Here is a 19,374-nt window from a genome sequence, read left to right as displayed (position 1 = left end):
GTGGGTTTGTCATGTATGGCTTTTATTATGTTGAGGTATGTTCCCTATATGTCCACTTTCTGGAGAGTTTTTATCATAAATAGATGTTGAATTTTATCAAAAGCTTTTTCTTTTTTTTTGACATGATTATATGGTTTTCATTCTTCAGTTTGTTAATGTGGTGGATCACATGGATTGATTTGCCAATATTGAAAAATGCTTGCCTCCCTGGGACAAAACCCACTTAGTCAGTATATGATCCTTTTAATGTATTGTTGGATTTAGTTTACTAGTATTTTGTTGAGGATTTTTGCATGTATGTTCATCAGTGATGTTGGCCTGTAATTTTCTTTTTTTTATAATTTTCTTTTCTTCTTTTTTTCAATTTTTTTTTTTTCTGGTTTTGGTATCAAGGTGATGGTGGCCTCATAGAATGAGTTTGGGAGTGTTCCTTCCTCTTCACTTTTTTGGAATAGTTTCAGAAGAATAGGTGTTATCTCTTCTCTAAAAGCATGCGAAGCCACCTCATCGTGGACTTTTGTTTGTTGGGAGTTTTTAATCACAGGTTCACTTTCAGTACTTGTGATTGGTGTGTTTCTATTTTCTATTTATTCTTGGTTTAGTCTTGGGAGATTGTACATTCCTAAGAATTTGTCCATTTCTTCTAGGTTGTCCATATTGGCATATAGTTGCCTGTAGTAGACTCTTATGGTCCTTTATATTTCTGTTGTCAGTTGTAACTTTTCATTTTTCATTTCTGATTTTATTGGTTTGAGCCCTCTCCCTTTTTTTCTTGATTAGTCTGGCTAAAAGTTTATCAATTTTGTTTATCTTTTCAAAGAACCAGCTTTTACTTACATCAATCTTTTTTTGTTTTTTTTAGTCTCTTTCATTTATTTCTGCTCTGATCTTTATGATTTTTTTTCCTTCTACTACCTTTGGGTTTGTTCTTCTTTCTCTAGTGGTTTTAGGTATAAGGTTAGGTTGTTTATTTGAGATTTTTCTTGTTTCCTAAGGTAAGCTTCTATCCCCGTAAACTTCCCTCTTAGAACTGCTTTTGCTGTGTCTCATAGGTTTTGGATTGTCATCTTTTGTTTTCATTTGTCTCTAGGTATTTTTTTAATTTCCTCTTTGATTTCTTCAATGATCCATTGTTCATTTAGTAGGAAATTATTTAGGCTCCATATGTTTCTGTGTTTTGTTTTTTTCTTATAGTTGATTTCTCATCTCATAGCATTGTGGTTGGAAAAGATGCTGATATGGTTTCAGTTTTCTTAAATTTACCAAGCCTTGCTTTGTGGCCCATCATGAAATCTATCCTGGAGAATGTTCTATGTGCACTTGAAAAGAATGTGTTTTGGCATGTTCCTCCTTGGGTTTATCCTGTGTCAGACCCTCTGTACTTCCTGGACTTGGGTGACTGTTTCCTTTCTTATGTTAGGGAAGTTTTCAGCTATTATCTCTTCAGATATTTTCTCAGGTCCTTTCTCTCTCTCTTCTCTTTCTGGGACCCGTATAACGTGAATGTTGGTGTGTTTGACATTGTCCCAGAGTTCTCTTAAACTGTCCTTATTTATTTTTCATTCTTTTTCCTTTATTCTGTTCTGCAGCAGTGATTTCCACCACTCTGTCCTCCAGCTCACTGATTTATTCTTCTGCCTCATTTATTCTGCTACTGATTCCTTTTAGTGTAGTTTTACATTTCAGTTATTGTATTCTTCAACTCTGTTTGGTTGTTCTTTATATTTTATAACTCTTTTCTCAAAACTTCTTGTAACTTCTTTCTCTGTTCATCCATTCTTTTCCTGAGTTCTTGGATCATCTTTCCAGTCATTACTCTGAACTCTTTCTCAGGTAGACTGGCTGTCTCTGCTTCACTTAGTTGTTATTCTGGGGTTTTACCTTGTTCCTTCACCTGGAACATATTCCTTTGCTGTCTCATTTTGTTTAAATTTCTCTTTGTAGTTTTGTATATGTAGTAGCTTAGTTCCATTTCTCAGTGTTGGAGAAGTGGCCCTCTGTAGGCATTGTTCTGTGTGTCCCAGCAGTATACTCCCCTCTCTTCACCCAAGGGCCAGGGACCAGCTGGCCCCAGGGTAGCTTCTGACCTGTCTTTGTGGACTCAGTTCTGCAGGCTGTAGCATCATAGTTTTCTTACTTCTGGTGTCTGCCCCTGGTGGATGAGGATGGTTTAGAGGTTTCTGCAGGCTTCCTGGCAGGAGGGCCTGGTGCCCGCCCACTGGTGGATGGAGCCGGGTCTTGGTCCTCTGGTCAGCAGGGCTGTGTCGTTGGGCATGTCTAGAGGTGGCTGTGGGCTCAGGAAGTCCTTAGGCAGCCTGTCTGCTTATGGGTGGGGCTGTGTTCCTCCCTGTTGGTTGTTTGGCTTGAGGCATCCCAGCACTGGTGCTTAGAGGCTATTGGATGGGGCCAGTCTCTGTACCAAAGACCCAAAATATCTGCCTGCAGCCAGAGTTCAGGTAGGTCCCTGATATGCCTTCACCATCTTTTATCACCCCAGAGAGAGTCACAACCACCTCCTGTCTCCCCAGGAGACCCTCCAAGACCAGCAGGTAGGTCTGTCCCAGGCTCCTATAGGGTCATTGCTATTTCCCTGGGACCCAGTGTACACAGGACCTTGTGTGCACCCTCCTAGAGTAGAGTCTCTGTTTCCCCCATTCCTGTGGAGTTCCTGCAGTCAGGCCCTGCTGGCCTTCAAAGCTAAATGCTCTGGGGGCCTCTTCTCCCAATGCCAGACCCCTAGGCTGGGGAGCCTGGCATGGTGTCAGAGATGTCACTCCTGTCGGAGAACGTCTGTGATACAATTATTTGCCAGTTTGTGCATCACCCACCTGGGTGGTATGGGATTTGATTATCTTGCATGTGCACCCCTCCTACCATCTCGTGGTTTCTTCTTTATGTCTTTGGATGTGCGATATCTTTTTTTTTTTTTGTAGATTGCAGTCTTTTTTATCAATGGTTTTTCAGCATTTAGTTGGATTTTGGTGTGCTTGTGATATGAGATGAGCTCAAGGTCCTGCTGCTCTGCCATCTTGTCTCCTTCCGAGGATGCATTTTTAAAATATTGACATCTTACATACAATTAGATATCTCTCTTTATTTAATCAAAAAAGAATACAAATATAACTCTACACAAATGATCATTACAACAAAAAAGCTTCTTGTGTGGAACCACATTTCTGGCTTTGTGAAGAACCAGATGAGATTTTAAAGTAATGTGCTGTCAAAAATCTTTGCAGGTACCTTATTGTCTTTGCAGCTCACTTAGAAAGGATAGAGAATAATCTGACAAATAAAACTTCCTCCCTACCAAAATGTTGCCTGCCACCAGCTATGGCTTTCTGATAGTTCTAGGATAAATACTCTTAGCTTCAATGTCTCTCTTCCTATGGTCTCACTTAAACAAGGTGAGCCAATAAATCAAGTTCTATAGCACCCAGAGATCTTGAACAATACTTTTCCAAAAATAAGAATAATTTATGAGTTAAATTTTAGATTGAGGAAACTACCTAGAACTCTTTCATAAGTACATTAAAAACATTCATTAAGCATGACCTACAAAATTTAATGAAACAATTGCAACACATTATAGAAACTATAAGAAATAAATAGGAAATAAATGTGTTCTTTGGCTAAATTGGAACTAGCGCCTGGCGATGGTATCTATAGGTTTATTGAAAACTTAGAAATTTTTGTTTTGGTATAGATGATAAAACAATGCTAGACCACTGAAGCTCTAGGTCATTGAAATTTAAATTTGCTAGAAAATTTTCAGTGTTGTGGGTTCCACTGTTATCTTCCTTTTTCCTAGTGCAAGAGTTGGGGAGTAGGAGGAACTGAAGTGTGATAAACAAGCAAAAACCAAAAACAAGCAAATGAGCCATCTTCGTTTCAGGTTAACAGTAATAATGAGTTTTTTCAAACAATTTAGGAAAAGAAATAGACATGTAGATCTTACCCTTATTTTCATTTGTGAATCAATATTTAGAATTGTAAGGCTAAGATAGAGAAGTATGCTTATGAACTTTACATTCTGGTCAGCCTTTTCAGAAAAATTAAATTGGTTGCTATTTAACATATGTTGAAGTCCTAGCCTCAGAATATACCTCAGAATGTGACCTTATTTGGAAATAAGGTAGTTGCAGATGTAATCAGTTAAGTAGGGCAGGCCCCTAATCCAATGTGACTGGTGTCCTTAAAGAAGATGGCCATGAGAAGACAGAGAAACAGGCGGAACTTTGTATGAAGATGTTGACAAAGATTTGGAGTGATACATTTCCATCTGTCATCAGAAACTAGAAGAGAGGCTTGGAATAGATTCTCCTTCAGAGACCTCAGAAGGAAGCAACCTTCCCAACACCTTGATTTCAGACTTCTAACATCCAGAACTGTGAGGAAATAATTTTTTGTTGTTTAAGCAACCCAGTTGTGGTACTTTATTATGGCAGCCCTAGGAAACTAATCCAGTTAATCTAAAGATTTACTTTTCTTCAGAAAATGACCTCTGTTAAGTTAAAAACAAAAGAGCAAGATTTGTGAATCAGCAGTCTTCTTAACTATTTTTTTCTTGTTGTCTGTGAATTGTTTTGCATATGTAGACACCTTCAGTGCCAAGAATGTGATTGAGTGTATAATAGAGAAATATTTTGAGCAATTGTAAATAGGAGAAACAAAATAAATGTGAACTAGACTTAGCTGTCATTTAGCAGGACCTTACCCAAATGGTTAATAAAATATTGTAGATAACTGGAGAATGGTATTATCTAAAAGTAACACCTGTTATTAGAATATGTGATATTAGATTTAAAACTGTATTACAAGGTTATGCTAGCTTTTTAAATCTAACCTCCAATTCTAAGTGAATTGATAAAATGAATGTTTATTTCTCACTTTCATTGGTCATTCAGAGACATAGACACTCTTATATGTGGATTCTGCCCTTGTATAAGCTCTCAGAGGCCTTTCCATTCACACAGAAGATGATGTGGGAGTGGGGAAAAGTACATGAGCTTTGTAACTATTTTGGGCAGGAAGTGACACAAATCACTTCTGCTTACACAGCACTCATTCATGAGTTCTTAAAAACTCTGACTTGATAAGTATGTATGCAACTGTCCTTATGAGTTTGTATGTCATACTTCATGAAAAAGATAGTATTACACTCTTGAATCATTTTATTATCTTCACCCATTCTTGATGGACTTGGTAATTTTCTATTTTTACTATGGTGGCAATATTGTTATATCACACATCTCTAATTTGGTTTTCACTAATGGACTTTTGGTAGTGAGTTCTAAGACATTTGTTAAGACAACAAATGATATAATAAATAATAAAATTCAATATATTTAACTGTAGTAAAAAATTACTCAATACTTTCTATGATTTGTACTCTTAAAAAAAACTGGTTTTCCCTCTATGTTTTCTTTCACAGCCTGTATTTTCTGAAATGGGATTCTATTTGTCTCAATGCCTCTAATTTGTGTCTCTCTCTCTCTCTGATTTAATTTCTTCTTTTGCATAACACAGCGAGAAGATGTCTCCTCTTGGTTCTCATCTCGGCTCTATTTATAATAATTTGTGGCCCAGATCAAATCACACGGCCTGTCTTATCCTCTGCTTTCTGGTCAGTAAGCTAAAAGAAAGGCTTTTAAACATCTCCTTGTGGCCCCTTCCAGAGCCAAAGTTCTGTAATTCTAAGAACACTGAACTTAAACAGTAGTCAAGGATTGCATATTTACTCCCCCAGCCCACTGTAAATCATTAGACTGTTGTTAGGGAGTTTCGGCAAATTTGATCTTCAATAATCTACCTTAGCCTCTGAAATAAAAGCAATTATAGTCAGACATTTGTAATCACTGAAGCTTTCAAGTTTCATTTGCAACAAAATGAAACTCATTACTTTCTCTAATCAGCAAACTACTCAAATGTTACCTGCAAATCTAAAGAGTAATAATAAATACCTTAAAAAATTCTAGATTGAAATTAATAAATTATTCAGGGAAGTCTTATGAACCCAGAAGCTAGAGAATAAGAAAATTCCTAGGGAATAGGGAATACTAATTTAGAATCACTTTAAGTAATGTAGGTGTGCCTAAGAGAATCAAACCTGACAAAACTGGTGTGCTTTGGTTTTCTGTAACCAAATTACACAATAATACATGGCATTTATAAAGTGATTGCAGTTTTTAATGTAGTTTTCTATACCTTTTCATTAATTCCCTACTCATAACCCAAAAAAGTAAATAATCATAACAGCATGATTTTTGAGCACTTGAAACATGCTGTTCTCTTGATTATTTCATTTAATCCTTATAAACCTTTTTAAAAGGACACTAGAATCATACACCACTTTATGATGAAGAAAATGACACTTAGAAATATTCTCACTTATTTAGGGTGGTTCAACTATTAGAAAGTAGTGTCAAGAAGCTGTTGGTACCCAGGGATGGCTTCTCTATTATGTGACACAATGGCATACTGATTATTTTTAGTTAAAGTTACTTAAGAAATGGCCAGTGCAAGAGGGACACTTTGACTTTCCTCTCTGTCTCCCTGGAAGCAGAAAATAAATCTCTAACATGAAAGGTCCACTCCCTGAATCTGGAGGTAGAAGGATACTCTTATTGCCAGAGAGAGGGAATTCAAGCTAAGAAGCTTATATAAATAAACTTTGTTACTTCTTTAATTTACCAGACAAGCCCAAACTCTGCTTAGATTCTTCACTAATTAAGCACCCAAAGCCTAAATTTCTTTGTCTGGTCAATTCCTCAGAAATTTATTGTTTCTTTGTCTAAAAAGTATAAGAGCCGCCTGCTTTGGCTACTTCTTAGGTCCCATTTTCTATGAGACCTCCATGCGCAGGAATTAACATTTGTTTCTTTTTCTCCTGTTAATCCATCTGTGTCAATTTTATTATTACTCCAACCATAAGAACTCAGTAGGGGTAGAGGGAGAAATTTCTCCTTCCCCAAGAAACGTCACCAGGCATTGCCATGTAATTAGCAACAATGCTGAACTGCCTGCATATTGAGGAAGAGAACTGGATAGTGTTGTGATTTGCTATTACTATTATTATTGTTGGAAAACTCTAAGTACTGTAAAATATTACTCCAATACTTAAATTGTGGATAGTGATTTCCAGAGAGGCCACAAGATCATACAGATTTTTCCTGTTTGTTATCCAGGCTAGGCTTCGTGCTTCTGATTCCAAGCACTGTGTAATTTCTGATGCACCCTATTTTGTTTTCATCATGCCTCAAAGTATGGTATGAAATAGAGACATCCAGTGCAAGCTTTCTTAAATGACTTCCATGTCACTGACCCATCTGAAAACACAATACCCACCATTCCTTCTGGAAAACATACTCTTTTCACAGGCTGAAGACTTGGAACTGAAAGGTTCTCTCTAGAATCCTCGCATACTATTGCTCCACTAACCAAATCACTTCCAGCCCAGCTTTTGTCGTAAACTAGGGCCTCTGCTGTACTCAAATGAACAAGTGCAGGGACTTCCCTGGTGGCACAGTGGTTAAGAATCTGCCTGCCAATGCAGGGGACACGGGTTTGAACCCTGGTCTGGGAAGATTCCACATGCTGCGGAGCACCTAAGTCCGTGCACCACAACTACTGAGCCTGTGCTCTAGGGCCTGCGAGTCACAACTACTGAAGCCCATGCCTGGAGCCCATGCTCCACAATAAGAGAAGCCACCACAATGAGAAGCCCGTGCACCACAACAAAGAGTAGCCCCTGCTCGCTGCAACTAGAGAAGAGCCCGCACATAGCAATGAAGACCCAATGAAGCCAAAAATAAAAATAATAAAAAAAAAAAATGCAGACAGATTCAGACTTAGTGAAACATAATCCATTTCAATTACAAAGTCTATGTGTCCATCCTAGCACTACCTCTACTAGGATTGGCTGTTTGGAGGAAAAAATAAAAAGATCCTTTGGGTGGAAATGTGCAATGACTTTCTGGATAGCAATGTGGTGCCCACACCACATTGTCTGAGATTATCTGCGAGCTCATACTTTATTTATTTATTTTTTTTCTGGTCCCTCATCTGGCCATAGGGCATGTGGGGGATGTCTGATGGGCCACTTAATTTATGGGTATTCCTATTGGCCTCAGCAGGCTGGCTAGAACCTCTGTCCCTGTTTTCACTCATTTATTGTCTAAAATCCTTATGTTCAGTGAAATCGTTCTTAATCGTTGGAGCTCAGAGACCTCTCCACCACCTGCTCCTCTCACTGAGCTTGCTTCTGAGAGCTTATACTTTGATTTTCAGGCATGGTTATTTACATCTTGTCAATTTTCAGAAGGCATATTTCAAATCAGAATATAAATTCTATGAGAATAAGATTTTTGGCTATTTTTAGTTCACTACTTTATCTGCAGTGCTCCACACGTGGTCTATCACATAGAAGGTGTGCAACAAGTATTTGCTAAATGAATTAATAAATGAACAAATTCCAAAAAATCTTCACTAAACTCATGCATTTTTCTGGTGATAAAAGTAGTTATAAACTCCAAAATAGGATGCAGATTCTTCATTATGGACAGCTTCTCTGACACAAATCTTCATAAGTAAAACCAAAGCTCTGAAATCAAATGCACAAAACAAATAATAAGAAGGCAGCTTACTATAAATAATAATATACTATACAGCTTCTCACTGCGTTAACTTTTTAGCTTTGAAAATATATAGCCAGTTGTAGATCGCAAAGAAAGATTCTCTTCAACTCAGTAGATTCCTATAGCTTCAAATGAACCCTTTGGTGACTGATCCTTTACTAAGGAAGAAGAGGTAGAGGGAATAATAAGCCTTTCTGATTGCCAGTTTGTTTTCTATGATCTCAGGAGAAACCAAGATATTCTCCCTTCATAATATGTTAACAGATGCTGTTTCCAGATCAGTTTTATACTAACCTAGAGAAAAGAGACATTAATTTGACTAGGAATGTTAAGACAGTCTTAAAAGCAAAAAGGTTATTTGATTTTCAATATCCTTTTGTCCTGTAGCTTTCTTGTGTATCATACACATCTGTGTCATGTAGATAAAATGAGGGGAAAAAAAGTGAGGAAGTGTGATGAAGAGTTCTTTTGTTTGTTTGTTTTACTGGGCCAAGCCTGGAAGGGGCACACATTACTTCTGCTCACATTTAACTGTCTATAAATCAGACACATGGTAACATCTAACATCAAGTAATGCTGAGAAATGCAGTATTCCCAGAAGGAGGAGGAAATAGGTTTGGTAAACAATTTCTGTCACAGAATGAAATATAAAAGTTAAAAGATTAGGAATTTTCTCACATTTGATTCTGTGAGTTTGTATTTTCTTCATAGTATACTTCTGCTGCTATCCTTTTTGCTACCATCATTTCTCCCCTCCTATATTTCCTTTATCCCCTCATTATCATGAAATTCCACAAATATCTATTTAGCAACTAATTAGTGGCAGCCCAACAAGTTCTGTATAGGGAGAGCTTAGGAGTGGCAGTCTGGTTAGAAGGGGAGCTAGGGGACTTTTCGTGAAGCATCTTATAGTGTAATTTCATTGTCTTATTAGATTCTATCATTATTTGGATTGGAATGGTGAATGAGGAGGCTGGTGATATTTGAAGAAGGGGTTGAAATGTCTTCATGACTGCCCTTTGCCCTCATTTTTATTCAAGTTGACAATAAAGTAGGCACACTGTCATTCATATGCTCACATGCTCAATTCTGGGGCCCTAAAAATTTTCTCAAACTATGGTTTTAGCAAGCCATTTTATTCCTTTGAACTTTTAAGCCTAAGTATTTTCTACTACATTTTGAATGTAGAAAATGTTTAACAATCACAATATTAAGTATTAAATAAAATGTCGCCTATGCTGTTTTTATTTACGTATTACCTGCATCAAAATAAACATGTTTGTTTTATAGCAGAGTGTATACAAGTTAATGCAACCAGTAAGATAAGGTTTCATTTTTCAATGTGCTTAGAATATAATTACCACAACCTTTCTTTTGTTTTTAATGTGCTCATATCAAACTAAATCTTGCTAGCTGTTAATTTGAATGACCTTGAGTACGATGAATAATGAAAAGAAAACTTTGTAACTATGATAATATTCTATAAAATAATTGTATGGAAGTCACACATTTCCAATGTTAAGCATATTATCTCTAGCTGATAGGCTTTAATGACTATGAAAGCCTTAGATACAGAAATGAGTGGTCCCACTTGAATAAAGAGGAATAATTATGTTCCTAAGAACAAATCAAATAAGACCATCTTTCTTTTGTAGTTAGTGTGTATTTAGACATTAGTCTCTTAAAGAATGATAGATATTATTTCAAGGCAGTATTTTAGAAACCTTGTTGACTTTTAAAAAGTATGACACTATTTGTTCCACCAAATAGCTTAAATAGTTGGGAATATAAGCTATATAATTGTAAAATAAAACTGTTTAACATATAAATTATTTCAAGAGTAAATTAGTTAAATTGATAGATCAAAGGATAAAGATATTTCTACGAGCAAGGGATGGTCAGGGAAATCTGTACCCAATGCAAAGGAATTATCTGGGCCTTCAAGGATAACTTGTGTTTGTCTTGGTAGAGGGAAGAGAGGTCTCTTTCCTGGCAAAGGGGAAGTGTGTTAGTAAGGGTACGTACCTGAATATCAGGATGAGTCTGGAAGAAATATTAACCTAAAACATTTTGTTTGTAAATGACAAACACCCAACCTAAACTAACTTAAAGAAGAAATTTATTGGCTCACATAGCTATGAATTATGGCATTGCTGAATCCTGGGGCGTGAACAGTATAATTAGGACTCTCTCTCTCTCTTTCCATCTCTGGGATCCAATTTCTTCCATTCACTGATGTTTTCAGATAGGCTCTGCCTAAGTAGTAGGAAAGAAGGCAGCTATATACATATATACAACATTCATTAGAAAATTAGATTTTAGAAAATTTGATTGATTCTGTCATCTATCACTGAACTAATGATTGTGATCTGAGTGATACAATATTGTGGTTTAGACTGGGATAATAGGCCCATTTCTCAAGTGGTGATAGAGGAAGATCCTACCTGAACTTTATGAAATGGGTTGTTCACGTAAAGATGGTTTCATTTACCATCAGACGAAGGCATCTTGGAAAGGCACAAAACACCTGTATTCCTTACAGGAACATCTAGGGCACTAAACTGCCAAAGTAAAGGAGAGGTTTCAGAGAGTATCTGGCAGTAATTTGGTGTCAGATTGTGGAAGATTTTAAGAACAAATATGTTTTCTTTTATCTTCTAAAAAGTTAAGGTGATTTCTTTGGAATGAGCGTGGTACTCTGAAGGCCATATATTAGGAAGATTAATCTGGCAGTGGAAGCAGAATAGATTGCAATAGGAGCCAACAGTAGCAAGAAGATGAATTTGAGGATTGCGATGGACATCTAAGGGTGATGTGACAAATCCCTGACCATGGCTAATGATGGTGGAAATAATGTGGAGGTTATATCTATATATCTGTACCTATATATAAACTTGCAGAAAAAACTACACTGACATGACCTCTTGAATGATAGGACAAAAGAACTGAGGAGGTAGAAAACATTTTAAGGAAACTTCTAGAAAATACTTAATTAGAACTAGAGTGAACTGGCAATTAAGGAATAAAAATTTTGAAAATTCTTCCTCTCCATTCTTCCTGAGGCTGAATATTCTATTTCAAAACTAAATAGCTCCGTGCTTACATAAAAGCATTTTATTTTCATATGTGGTTCCCTTGAATTGCTCTAGGCTATTTCTCCTCTATCTAGTTTTTCCTCATATACGAGACTTAAACTCTTTTTTTATATCAGGTTTTTTGACTTGAAATCCTCAAGCGTTATGTTCAATTTGTACAGAAGTAGACTGAAGAGCCTGGTAATTTGAGTGATATGGGAAAGAAATTAAGGCTCTGAATGGCAAATATCCAAACCTTTGTCTCTTGTGTTATGTACCTTGTCATTTTGACAGGAGAGAGTAGAACTGACATCCTTTTGACAAAGTAATAATAATATAACCAAATCCTCCCATCTCTTGGGGTTGTTTTGAGGCTCAAATGGATATAACAAGTGCACACATTTTGGAAGCTTAAATGTGAAGTATTGATATTTAATTATTTCATTTTACTTTGTGACTTTACTTCATCATAATGCAAGCTTATGTTTGGTGAGTTAATAGCTGAGATGGAAAGACAGGTTTGAGATTTCAATCTTTAGTGCCTTATCCCAATAATTGGCAAACAGTCTGCAGACTCTTTTTTACTCATGATAAATATGTTTAAGACATTGCATATTCTTAGCTATCTTTTCAAATAACAGGAGTGAAATGGACACAGGAATTTTGACAGGAATTTATTTGGGCCAAGAAGGATGGCAAGAACTACCAATCAATTCTATACAAAATATAATCAGTAAATTTAAGACTGTCCATATTTCAGATGTTTTATCTGTAAGGTATTTGTCAATACTTTGAATGGACTACAGTTGAATTTGCTCCTTCCTTTTACTGGGCAGTGATTTGGTTAGCAATAGACAGACTGGTTTGTGGCTTCTACTTGTATGGTAGTGCAACATACATGAGTGATTTCTTGAAGGGAAATCACAAATTACTTGAAAAGATCAATACAAATCCAGCTTCAGATTTCAGTAACTGAGGTCAATTTAACATTTAGAATAACTGGGGGTATTGCTGGTTTATCTGCATTCTTTTGCATGGTTTTAAATGCTAAGGAAGTAAACAGAGAATAAAAATCCAGCCACTAAAAACTCCCTGCTTTCCTGAAGATGACTGTTTATATTTTCATCATTCTGCAGATTATTTAAACATGTGTTTAAGTTGATACATAAGGAGATACACAAAGTAACAACACTTTTTAGAATACTTTCTGGAAGTCAGAGGTGTAAAGATATAAATATATTTGTGATGCATTCTCAGTGAATCACATTAAAAACCATCTCTGCAATATTGGAACTTTGAATCTGAATTTCTTAAAAACTCTTGAAAATGCATGCTTTGTAGCAAGACGTCTCTCCCTCAGGTACTTTCTTGCTCTCCTTACTTGCTACTATTTCCCAGGTATCCTCAGCCCCTGTGTCAGACTTTAATGTTTTCCTGGTGTGTGCGTATCACCCCTATCCACCTGGCTACACGGTTACTGATATTTATAGATTCTGCACCTTGTTTGGATTATTCTAATCCTTTCCTCCTTTTGCAATAATTAGGTTGGGAGATACACAGTAAGGTAAGATCAGCTTTGGTGTCTTTTTCTGCTTGGAAAACATAATCCCAATAGATAGGTATTGAAAAACAATCCCATTACCTCAGGGTCATAATATTAATAATATAAGCTTAATAAAACCAAGGATTTGTTATCAGTATATTCTGTCCCTAAAGAGCACAAAACTGAAGATAGGGAATCAGCTCACCTTATATAAATAAGAGTTTCACAGGTTGCCAGCTGGCAGTCACTTGCCAAAGGCCCCTGTTATCCACCTCCCTGCTCCCCAGAGCAGATAGGAGGTTTGGGCAGAAGATGACAGACTATCACTACTTGCCATACGTCAAAACTTGTGTTACCGTGTTTACTGTATTTTCAAACCTATGAAAATACATTACTAAAGATGCGAAGCTCTGGAAGCCAAACTAACCACAAAAGGAAGGATGCTGTGGAGATGAGAATTTGTAAAGCCTAAATTAGACTGACCTATTGACTTGTATTATAAGACAACCTGTATTAGTGTTAGTTGCCAATATCTATAAACAGAGGGAATCATAACAGTAACAGGGACAAAAGTATTAGTAGTCAAAAACTGATTTCCATCAGTTGCCCCATCACTCTAGCAGTTATATATATGTGTGTGTGTGTTTGTATGTGTGTCGAGAGAGACAGAGAGATAAATATACAGATCTAGAGAGAGAGAGAGCTATAGAATTTATACACAGAGAGAGAGAGAGAGAGAGTGCCTGAGTACTCTGTGTCTGTGTGTGTGTCTGTGTAACAGGAGGTTGGGATAATTTTAGAGTCTAAAAACAGTCACTTTCAGGGAAAAAAAAATAAAGCAAACACTCTAGTTAAACATGACTGATGATAAAACCAGAATCTCATGTTTCTAAGCATTTAAAAAAAATTTTATAGAAGTAGAGTTGATTTACAATTCTGTGCCAATCTCTGCTATGCAGCAAAGTGACTCAGTTCTACACATAGAGACGCTCCCTTCTCATATTCCTTTCCACTATGGTCTATCACAGGATATTCAGTACAGCTCCCTGTGCTGTACATTAGGACCCTTTGCCTATCCATCCCAAACGTAATAGTTTGCATCTACCAAGCTCAAACTCCCAGTCCATCCCTCTCCCTCCCCTCCCTCCCCTTGACAACCACAAATCTGTTCTCTATGTCTATGAGTCTGTTTCTGTTTTGTAGGTAGGTTCATTTGTGCCATATTTTAGATTCCACATATAAGTGATATCATATGATATTTGTCTTTCTCTTTCTGACTTAGTTCACTTAGTATGATAATCTCTAGTTGCATCCATGTTGCTGCAAATGGCATTATTTCATTCCTTTGATGGCTGAGTAGTATTCGATTGTATCTATGTACCGCATCTTCTTTATCCATTCATCTGTCAATGGCCATTTAGGTTGTTTCCATGTCTTGGCTATTGTGAACAGTGTTGCTATGAACATAGGGTGCATGTATCTTTTTGAATTATAGTTTTGTCCGGGTATATTCCCAGGAGTGGGATTGCTGGATCATATGGCGATTCTATTTTTAGTTTTCTAAGGCAGTGGTCCCCAACCGTTTTGGCACCAGGGACTGGTTTTGTGGAAGACAATTTTTCCACAGATTGGGGGGTGGGGAGATGGTTCAGGTAGTAATGCAAGTGATGGGGAGCAACAGATGAAGCTTTGCTCCCTCACCTGATGCTCACCTCCTGCTGTGCGGCCTAGTTCCTAACAGCCTGCGGCCCAGGGGTTGGGGACCCCTGTTCTAAGGAACCTCCATACTGTTTTCCATAGTGGCTGTACCAGCTTACATTCCCACCGACAGCGTAGGAGGGTTCCCTTTTCTCCACATCCACTCCAATATTTGTTATCTGTAGACTTTTTAATGATGACCATTCTGACTGGTGGAAGGTGGTACCTCGCAGTTTTGATTTGCGTTTCTCTAATAATTAGTGATGCTGAGCATCTTTTCATGTGCCTCTTGGCCAACTGTATGTCTTCTTAGGAGAAATGTCTATTGAGCTCTTCTGCCCATTTTTCGACTGGGTTATTTTGTCTTTTTGTTGTTGAGTTGTATGAATTGTTTGTATATCTTGGAGCTTAAGCCCTTGTCTGCTGCATCATTTACAAACATTTTCTCGCATTCTGTAGGTTGTCTTTTCAGTTTTTTTTTTTTTTTTAATGGTTTCCTTTGCTGTGCAAAAGCTTGTAAGTTTGATTAGGTCCCATTTGTTTATTTTTGTTTTTATTTCTATTGTCTTGGGAGACTGACCTAAGAAAACATTGGTACAATTTATGCCAGAGGATGTTTTACCTATGCTCTCTTCTAGTTTTATGGTGCCTTGTCTTATGTTTAAGCCATTTTGAGTTTATTTTTGTGCATGGTGTGAGGGTGTGTTCTAACGTCATTGATTTACATGCAGCTGTCCGACTTTCCCAGCATCACTTGCTGAAGAGACTGTCTTTTTCTTATTTTATATTCTTGACTCCTTTATTGAAGATTAATTGACCCATAGGTCTGTGGGTTTATTTCTGGGCTCTCTATTCTGTTCCATTGATCCATATACCTGTTTTTTTGAACCAATACCACACTGTTTTGATTACTGTAGCTTTGTAGTATTGTCTGAAGTCTGGGAGAGTTATGCCTCGTGCTTTGTTTTTTTCCCTCAGTATTGCTCTAGCAATTCTGGGTCTTTTATGATTCCATATACATTTTTGGATTATTTGTTCTGTGAAAAATGTCATGGATAATTTGATAGGGATTCCATTAAATCTGTAGATTGCTTTGGGTAGTATTGCCATTTTAACAGTGTTAATTTGTCCAATCCAAGAGCATGGGATATCTTTTCTATTTCTTTGAATCCTCTTTTATTTCCTTTACTAATGTTTTATAATTCTCTGTGGATAAGTCTTTCACCTCCTTGGTCAGGTTTATTCCTAGGTTTTTTTTTTTTTTTTTTTTTTTTTTTGGTACAATTTTAAAAGGTATTTTTTTTTACATTCTCTTTCTGATATGTCATTGTTAGTGTAAAGGAATACAGCCGATTTCTGAATGTTGATCTTGTATCCTGCTACTTTGCTGAATTCATTTATTAGATCTAGTAGTTTTTGTGTGGAGCCCTTAGGCTTTTCTATATACAGTATCATGTCATCTGCATATAGTGACAGTTTTACCTCTTCCCATTTCTTTCATTTCTTTCTCTTGTTTGATTGCTGTGACTAGGACTTCTAGTACTATGTTGAAGAGAAGTGGTGAGAGTAGGCATCCTTATCTTGTTGCAGATTTTAGTGGGAAGGCTTTCAACTTTTCACTGTTGAGTATCATTTTGGCTGTGGGTTTGTCATAAATGTATTTTATTATGTTGAGATATGTGCCCTCTATTCCCACTTTGGTAAGAGTTTTTATCATGAATAGATGTTGAATTTTGTCCGATGCTTTTTCTGCATCTATTGAGATGATCACGTGGTTTTTGACTTTTCTTTTGTTAATATGGTGTATTACATTGATTGATTTGCACATGTTGAACAATCCTTGTGAAACTAGGATGAATCCCACTTGGTCGTGGTGTATGATCTTTTTTATGTGTTGTTGGATTTGGTTTGCTAATATTTTGTTGAGAATTTTTGCACCTATATTCATGAAATATACTGGTCTGTAATTTTTCTTTTTTGGTGGTTTCTTTGTCTGGTTTTGGTATCAGGGTGATAGTGGCTTCATAGAATGTCTTTGGGAGTGTTCCCTCCTCATCAATCTTTTGGAAGAGTTTGAGGAGAATTGGTTTAACTTCTTCTTTGTTTGGTAGAATTCGCCTGTGAAGCCATCTAGTCCTGAATTTTGTTTGTAGGAAGTTTTTTTATTACAGATTCTATTTCACTTCTAGTGATCAGTCTTTTCAAATTATCTATTTCTTCTTCATTCAATTTTGCTTTCTAGAAAGCTGTCCATTTCTTCTAAGTTGTCATATTTGTTGGCATATAATATTCATAGTGTTCTCTTACGGTTTTTTGTATTTCTGCATATCAGTTGAGATTTCTCCTTTTTCATTTCTTACTTTGTTTATTTGGATTCTCTCTCTTTTGGTGAGCCTGTCTAGAGGTTTGTCAATTTTGTTTACCCTTTGAAGGAACCAGCTCTTGGTTTTATTGATTTTTTTTCCTATTGTTTTTAAAATTTCCTCCCTGATCTCTATTATTTCCTTCCTTCTGCTGAGTTCTGGTTTGTTTTTTCTTCTTTTTCTAATTCTTTTAGGTGATAAGTTAGGTTGTTTACTTGAGATTTGTCTTGTTTTTGGATGAAGGCCTGTATCACTATGAACTTCCCTCTAAGAACTGCTTTTGCTGCATTCCATAGATTTTTGTATGGTTGTGTTTTCATTGTCATTTGTCTCAAGGTATTTAATTTCCTTTTTGATTTCCTCATTGACCCATTGTTTTTTTTTGTTTTTTAACATCTTTATTGGCATATAATTGCTTTACAATGGTGTGTTAGTTTCTGCTTTATAACAAAGTGAATCAGCTATATGTATACATATATCCCCATATCTCCTCCCTCTTGTGTCTCCCTCTCACCCTCCCTATCCCACCCCTCTAGGTGGTCACAAAGCACTGAGCTGATCTCCCTGTGCTTTGTGGCTGCTTCCCACTAGCTACCTATTTTACATTTGGTGGTATTTATAAGTCCATGCCACTCTCTCACTTTGTCCCAGCTTGCCCTTCCCACTCCCCGTGTCCTCAGGTCCATTCTCTATATCTGCATCTTTATTCCTGTCCTGCCCCTAGGTTCTTCAGAACCTTTTTTTTTTTTTTTTTTTAAGATTCCATATATATGTGTTAGCATACAGTATTTTTCTCTTTCTGACTTACTTCACTCTGTATGACAGACTCTAGGTCCATCCACCTCACTGCAAATAACTCAATTTTGCTTCTTTTTATGGCTGAGTAATAGATCCATTGGTTTTTCAGTAGCATGTTATTTAGTCTCCAAGTAATCGTTTTTTCTTGTTTCTTTTCCTGTGGTTGATTTCTAGTTTGATGCCATGTGGTCAGAGAAGATGCTTGAATTAATTTCTGTACTCTTAAATTTGTTGAGGTTAGTTTTGTGCCCTAGCAAGAGGTCAGTCCTAGAGAATGTTCTGTGTGCACTTGAAAAGAATATGTATTCAGTTTATTTTTTGGATGTAGTGTCCTGAAAATATCAATTAAGTCTACCTGTTCTATTGTATCATTTAGGACCTCTGTTGCCTTATTGATTCTCTGGCTGGAAGATCTGTCCATTGATGTGAGTGGGGTGTTAAAGTCTCCTACTATTATTGTATTCCTATCGATTTCTCCCTTTATGTCTGTTAGTATTTACGTATTTGGCTGCTCCTATATTAAGTGCATATATGTTGATGAGTGTAAAACCCTCTTCTTGTATTGATCCTTTTGTCATTATATAGTGTCCTTCTTAGACTTTATAGCCTTTACTTTAAAGTCTATTTTGTCTGATATGTGGGGCTTCCCTGGTGGTGCAGTGGTTGAGAATCTGCCTGCCAATGCAGGGGACCACGGGTTCGATCCCTGGTCCTGGAAGATCCCACATGCTGTGGAGCAACTAAGCCCATGTGCCACAACTACTGAGCCTGTGCTCTAGAGCCTGCAAGCTACACTACTGAGCCTGCATGCCACAACTACTGAAGCCCACGTGCTTAGAGCCCATGCTCTGCAACAAGAGAAGCCAACACAATGAGAAGCCCACTCACCACAACAAAGAGTAGCCCCTGCTCACCGCAACTAGAGAAAGCCTGCACGCAGCAAAAAAGATCCAACACAGCCATAAAAAAAAAAAGCTGCAACTCCTGCTTTCTTACCATTTCTGTTTGCATGAAATATCTTTTTCCATCCTCACTTTCAATCTATGTGTGTCCTTTGTCCTAAGGTGAGTCTCTTGTAAGCAGCATATTATAGGCTCTTTGTAGGGCGCGGTCAGCTAACTGCTACGCGGCAGGAAGCTGAAATAAGCTGAATCATCCTTCCTGTGGCCACTGCGCTTGCGCTAAGTATACTAATGAGGTTTTAAAGTAGCGACCTAGCCGATGCTGGCTCACAAGTCGCACCATCGGCGAAAGCCAATCACAGA

This window comes from Aethalodelphis obliquidens, unplaced genomic scaffold (genome assembly GCF_003676395.1).
Source record: "Aethalodelphis obliquidens isolate GAN/ISIS:26980383/991018 unplaced genomic scaffold, ASM367639v1 scaffold11, whole genome shotgun sequence".
Classification (NCBI taxonomy): Eukaryota; Metazoa; Chordata; class Mammalia; order Artiodactyla; family Delphinidae; genus Aethalodelphis; species Aethalodelphis obliquidens.
Note: the sequence above shows the minus strand (reverse complement) of the source record.